Source organism: Cygnus atratus, chromosome 1 (genome assembly GCF_013377495.2).
Source record: "Cygnus atratus isolate AKBS03 ecotype Queensland, Australia chromosome 1, CAtr_DNAZoo_HiC_assembly, whole genome shotgun sequence".
Taxonomy (NCBI): domain Eukaryota; kingdom Metazoa; phylum Chordata; class Aves; order Anseriformes; family Anatidae; genus Cygnus; species Cygnus atratus.
Window position 1 is genome coordinate 16,753,479 of NC_066362.1, and position 7,286 is coordinate 16,760,764.

Genomic DNA, 7,286 nt, shown 5'->3' on the forward strand with positions numbered 1-7,286 from the left:
GGGTGCATTCAGTCAGGAGTGCTTCCAGGGTATCTCTGAAGTATGATCATATCATCCACCCTCCTTTTCACATGTTCCAGCTCCCTGTATGAGAATTGCTTGGGCTCTTACGCACTGTCTATCCAAACCACGCCTACCACTCAGTGCTTCTGGAACAATAAGCATTTAGTCAACCTGACTAAAAGCAGAAAGAGTCCATACAGAGGTTTAATACCATTCCATTAAGAGCAGGTACACAGAGTCCTCTCATGGCAATTTTCCATGAGTGGAAATCCATGGATGGATGTGTTTTTTATTTAAAAGCTCTGACTCCTACAGGAGTAAGAGCAGTAGTGCTGTGTCACTTTAATTTGGCCAAGAAGCTACTTTTACACTGATGCAATAATTAAACCACATAAGCACATCAAATTTCAAGTTTATGTCTACCAATGAATTTGAAAGGCATAATTTATTTTCTACTTTAGCACATGATCGTTTATTGTTCTTGGAGTCATCAATATTTGAATGCTGATAGTAAAAGCAGAAAATCAGCCTACAAACTAAATATCTTGTTTACAGGAGGCTACTAGTGCATAATCAAATCCTACATGAGTTTTTTTTGTAGACTGGAATATGTTCAGAAATAAATGCAATTGATTGTTTCAGTGCACTGTCTAGCAAAACCACACAGAATAGCACAAACAATGCAGTCCCTAAGATGCAATCACCTTACTTGTTACTGTTCATTTTGGCGAAATGGTTGGCTTGGAATTCTATTGACCTTCCTGGCATCTGACGGCTGCTGTCTCAGGCGGTCAGGTCCTTCCATCGTGCTCCAAAATCCAGCCCATATCTGCATGGCCAAAAGCTTTCATCAGATCAATGGATGTTCAACAGATTTTTTCTCTCGGACGCAAAATGATGCAACTTTAAGAACAGTTCCACGGCTTGTCAGAACATGTTCCAATTACAGAAGCTTTCTTCATTTTCTTACAATATTTCAGGATGTTTTACATGAATATTTTTAATCATTATATTACTTCATTCCTCAAGCTACAGTGCAGTTGGCCTCTAAATATGGTTAGGCACTAGTCTAAACTGCAGCAGTGTAACTGCCATGAGAAACCAGGGGATGCTGCCTTTGGCACCCATATTAATTTCGGACAAATGCAGAAACCACTGGTCCTACCAACCCTGCAATTTACAATCAACTTTTATACCCTTTACTGCAATAATCATGTGTTAGTCCCTACGATGCCCTGAGCCTGGCCTAGAATAAACAATATTAGAAACAACAAACTGGTGAAAAATGAATAATCAGGATGGAAAGAAGTTTTTATTCGGGCTTTACAAACAGCTTTTTATTACTAGGTATTAAGCAATTATGCATGAATCAATATGTATCATTTCCTGTATAAAGAGATTAAAAGCTTCCCCTTACATAAAAATGTAATTTTCAGCTACAGATTTGTTTTCAGCCTGCTTCTGTAGGGCCATGAGAACAGAAACGAGAAGACACAATATTTGTGAAAATTCTAATGCGAGAAAACAGGCATCCCCTGCCTTGATATTAAAAAATGTAGCAAAAAGGAACAGCAACGCTGCGCATCACTCAGGGCAGATGACTTTTATATTGAAGTCCTGGAAAGAAATTAATCATTGCTGTAAGTGGGCCGAACACAGCTGGGAGTGGCTGAATTGTGTTTGCAACCGAGGAAAGCTGAAGAGCGCTCTGAGAAGCAGCTCAGCTGGATTCCTGAGTAGTGAGAGGCTGCTAACCATCAGCGTTTTCAAACACCGCAGTAGTAAAAGCCCACCAAACGGCTGCAAGGAAGTGTTTGGTCTCAGGCCCAGTGGGAATTTCCTCAGCTTTCAAATAGTGGGGGCCCTATGCCAAGATCCCCACAGCACTGCTTATCTTGAAAGTAAACAGCCGAATGTATTTGGCACCGGTTTTGCTACTGCCGTTCAAGCAGCTTTTATACGGGTTTGTATGGGCACAGCTATCATAGCACTGGAATTAGGAAGGATCCTTTTTTAAATCAACATTTCCAGCTAAATTTCCAGAAAGCATGTGCAGGGAAGATACGAACTGACAAAAATCTTAGCAATAGATAAACAAACATGCAGAACTTTTAGTCATCTCAAGCAGAAATCCCTCCTTCAGTTATCCACCTACACCTAAGTGCAACGCTTCTGGATGTCAGATCGAGTAGGGTGTGCTTTTCAGTAGGGCGTTCTTTTCAAACTTCACGAAGGACCAGCCTTCTCTTTTCATGGATTCTTTTTTTTTTTCTTCTTTTTCCTTTTTTTTTTTTTTTTTTTCTCAAGACAATCTTAAAGTTTTCAATGATGTAGTTACTGTAATAAACATAATAAACTCCTCATGCACTAATGCTGCTGTCAAAGTGGGTAGGTTCCAAAAATGCAGACTCACATTAACTGCCCAGTGGCCATGCTGACATGAAAACAAGTCAGGTTCAAACATCAGGCCAGAATGCTGTGATCTTCAGCTGACTGACACCTGGACATACCGCAAAATGATAATTGGCTCGATCCTTAAGAATGAGATTAGTAAACCGTTAGAGCGCTGAGCAGCACCAACTCATATACTCCAACAGCTGTTTTGCTGGCAGACTCCAGGGAGACCTCTTATTATAATCTCATAATGAGGTATTAATAGCAACCTCAGGAGACGCTTGCTCTTTCTTGAAGAGGCATTATCTGTAACTACAAAACCCCGTTTACTATTGTGAAATGGATAGAAACACTGGTGACAAGGAAGGCACTCCCTGGGTCCTCCTCTGCAGGTGGGAAGACCCTCCTGATCTGTGTGCTTCCTTCCAACAGGAGAAATTGCACATTGAAAGGACAATACTTGGCCAACGGAAAACTAAACCCAAGACAGTGGGCTCTGATGATGCTTTCATACAAGGGATAGTAAAAGGAATTATTATTTTTGTCTGTTTAGATTGATCCCATAGGAAATAGCATTGACAGCCACTTACATAAACAGTGGTGCTACAATGAGTTCATTTCATTACATGACAGAGGATAAATGAAGTAGACTAATTGTAACAGAAAAGAACCCAGTCATGAAGCCCAATCCTCCCTAAAAAGTACACAAGACTACTCTTGTGGCTGCTACAAAAGTTATCAGAATATTTCAAAGAAAAAAAAAGTCTTTGGTCAAGCTTACGGTCCTTAAAATCCATGGGATCCGTATGCGAACTGTTTATAAGAAACAGCGTTTCTTAGAGCAGCGTGAAACCCTACCACCTAGGTTCAGTTTCTTCCAGGCATTGTGTATGTGCCTACGAAGGCGCGCCTGCCAGGGAGAAATCTATAGCAATGTCGTTCAGATGGGCAGGTGGCAATGGAAAAAAGGCTGTGTGGAAGGAGAAACACTCAGGGTGCCAAAGATGCCTATTGCCGGCACGTGTCTCCAGGACTTCTCCGCCTTTAAGAGATCTCTCAGATATTGATCTTTTTTCCTTGGTATGAAAGCGACGAACGATTCCCCTGAAGTTCACAGGAGCTGATGAATGCTATGAAAGGCTTTTCACAACAGCACTGACAAAGTTGCTTGCCTGTTTCTTCCACCAGAAGAAAAGATCATACGGCTTCACTGTTGAAAGAAACAAAAGAGCAAACAAACGCCGAGCAATTCTTTTAAGGTGAAGTAGGTACTCAGGCTGCAAATGCATCCCAGATGTAGAGGAGCAGATCTTTTCCATATGAAAAGCAGGTTCTGCTTTGTTTAGGTTTGAAGAAAAAAAGATGAAGCAGGACTTATGCCAATGATGCCAAAGATCTTACAATTCAAATGCTGCAATCAATGTTTCAGTAATGGTATATAACCGTTACGCTAGAATGGATATGAATTCTATTTTTTGGCATCCCAGACCACAAGGATGAACCAGGGAACATTTTTGCATAAATTTGACCTGAATAAATATGATAGAAGTGATTTGATATTGTTAAGCTTGCCTCTTGTCAAGGCAGATATGAATACTATGATAACACCAAGAAGAAATTTCTACTAAAACAATTCAGACTAGTTCAAAACTGCACTAGGTACTGTGCTTTCATCAACTGGAGTATAAACAGACAATTAAAAGTCAAAGGTGATACACGCTTTTTTATTGTTATCATGAAAAGATGCTGAACCCTCCTTTTTCCCTGTTCCTTGTTTTTTGAGGTTACTGGAGTCATTATTTTCTCCCTCAACTAAAGAACACCTTCACAAAAATAATTGTCAGTGGGCATCCAAACCCTCAAGTTGAGTAATTTAGGACTTGGGCCAACAGCACAGTTGAATGAAGCTGCAGGAGGATTGAATGAAGCTGCAGGAGGATTAAATGAAGCTGCAAGGTGATATTTTGCCATCAGATGACAGGATGTTTATACTGCACTACAGGACATCCACGCAGTCCTCCTGCTAAAGCCATCTGACGGCACGAGGAGGCTAGAAACAGTCTAATGGTTTGTCCAGCCCTTCTGAAAATCCATTTCACTCACCACTCGTATAATCCTTGATTGTTTTATACTAATTATGACATTTTCCAAAGCAACGTGGCTTTAGCGCTCTGAACAACTCTAATCTCTTCTTAGGCTTGTTTCTCAGCGGAGAGCTGAGCTCGTTTCAATGGAGATCTGATTCTCGTGCCTTTCACAATGCATTGACCCAAAGGCACGTGGCTGTCCTGGTCTGTCCCAGCTGGAGATGGAGGCGGACACGGCTGACAGCACTGGCACTGAAATCTGGCATGGGAGGCAGCTGGGAGTGAGTGGAAGGACCAGAGCACAATATTCTTTAGCAGCGAAGCTCCTGGGAGGCTGCAAGTCCTTACACTCCGTGCCACATGGAGCTTCCAGGGGTGTGCAGTCATACGGTGCTGGGCTTGCCTGGTATCAGCAGCAGGAAAAAAGCTAAAATCTTTTCCTCCCTTCCCTGCTGAATTAATTCGTATTTGAAGCACTTCTTTCACAAATATGCTATTGAAATACCTGAAAGGTTGAAGACTCACATGCACAGAAGGTGCAATTTTTCTTGTTATCTGAGGTTGGCAGACATGTTTCCAAGGCAGAGAGACAAATCGGGTCCCTAGAGTTTCACACCACGGGAAACGCTTTGGAAAGTGTTCCAACCAGTCCTTTATCAAACATCACCGTGGGTTTGAGCCAGCAGCTCCTCATCAAAGTATTGATCTTTTGCTGGCGTTACAGCATCTTGTTGAGACAGTGACATCATGTTTCCAGCAGAGCCAAGGGCACCTCAGCCCCTCTCCAGACGTGCTTGAGCACACTGAAAAGCGCAGCCAGATGCAGAGTGCTGATGAACAGTTCTTCACCTTCGGGAAAGGAGAACTTGAACGCACACAAAGATTTATTAACACAAATGCTTCCGTTACATTTTGAGACTGGTGAAAATGACGTGAGCTTCGAGCTTCAGCCTGACTTAAAAAGCACAATGAAAGATTTGCCTCAACAAAGTTAGATACTGACAGGTCACTGAATGACTGAAACTACACCAAAGGCAACGGTGTTATGGAAAACACCATGGACAAAACCAAAGTCTACTGAAGTCAGTTGTATCTTAGTTCCACCATTTCTTAGTACTAGATGAAAACTGACTGCTATTTCTCTACCATAATAATTTTCTAATTAATTTTACTGGTTTTGAGCATAATGCCAACTCTTAGCATTGAAAGAAAGGAGATATTTTCTACCATTCTGCAGTGGGCGACAGACAGAAAATCGGAATATTGTAAAGAACTCACATAGCTGCTGCTGTGGTGATTTATTCCTTCACTGCTCACATATGTTCACACTTCTACTGGCTAATTATTTAAAAGCTAGGAAGAAATTGCCTGAGCTAGATTTTGCTATGGAGAAGTCCCAGATTCATGCCACTTCTCATGAGAGAAGCTATAGAAAAAGCCTACTTCCTGACTTTTCTGTTTCTATTCAAGACAGAATACATTTGAAGACAGCAGTTTAGGTCTTAGCTGGACTAGAAGGTATTCAGAAGTTGCCCTCTTTCTTCAGCTACACAAACGTATGATAGCTCATTTTTAGACAGAGCAAGTTAAATTAGCTTGCTCCACCAAATTTTCTCTTGCCACAAAGGAAAAAATATCACTGTTCTTGATAATACTCTAATAAAAACACTTCTAATTTGATTTCTACATAAGACTAAGCATCTGTACTAAAGTGCACTTATATATACATATATAGTCATGTCTAAACCAACACAATGCAAATATCTGTATTGTAGAGAATTTAAGTAATGCAAGCTACAAGAAAGATGAATGATAAGAAGAAATTCAGATGGGAATAGCTCTGAGAACAATTCATAGGTTTTAAGGCCAGACGGACTGCTTTGATCATCTCCTCTGATTTCCTGCACAGCAAACATAGATTTTCACACAGTAAAGCCTCAGTCGAGCCCAATGAATTGTAGCTGTGCTACAGCGTATCTTTCAGCAAGACATCCTGTCTTGATTTAAAGAACTCAACTTATCGAGAAGCTCCTACATCCCATACTGAATGATGTAATTGCTTGTCCTTCTGCCCATGGCAGGGGGGTTGGAACTAGATGATCTTTAAGCTCCCTTCCAACTCAGATCATTCTATGATTCTCTGATCTTCAGTCCTTGGATAGCATTTCCCCTTAGCCTCTTCCAGTACCTAGTTCCAACTGTTACATTATGTTATGACTGCTATCTTCTTGAGCAGTGATTGCCATTACCATTATTTGCAACTCTTAATTTTTGTCACCTACAAATACACAGCACAAACCAAAAAGGAGAAAACACAGACATTTCCAAGATTCATTAAGGTTTCAATATTGTTCCTCTTCTACAGCTCATGGCTGATTTTCAGAGCTAAAGAGATTTTTGAAAAATGATGCATAACGTATTTATTTCCTCTGGCTACTTGTGAAATCTTATTCTAATGACCATGCATACCAGAATTATTACCACTGTACTTCAGGATTTCAGTATAAGAGATTAATCCTTTGAGCTCTGTCTATTTAAAATGGCTTTAGCTTCTGAGGAGCTGCCTGTGATTGCCTTATCATTTTCTCTTCAAACTCAGGGCCTCTCTGGTGGTTTACGTCAGTATTCTTAGTTCATTTCTTGCACTAAGATTGCCAGTCCTGAAACAACTGTCAATATCATTCAAGTAAAATTGCAAATTTTCATTTCAAGGTTTAGAAGCTAAGCTGTTCTTTTATTACTTTACAACATGATGATACATGCTGTGTTATACAAGAAAGTGATATGAATAGCAAAATATTT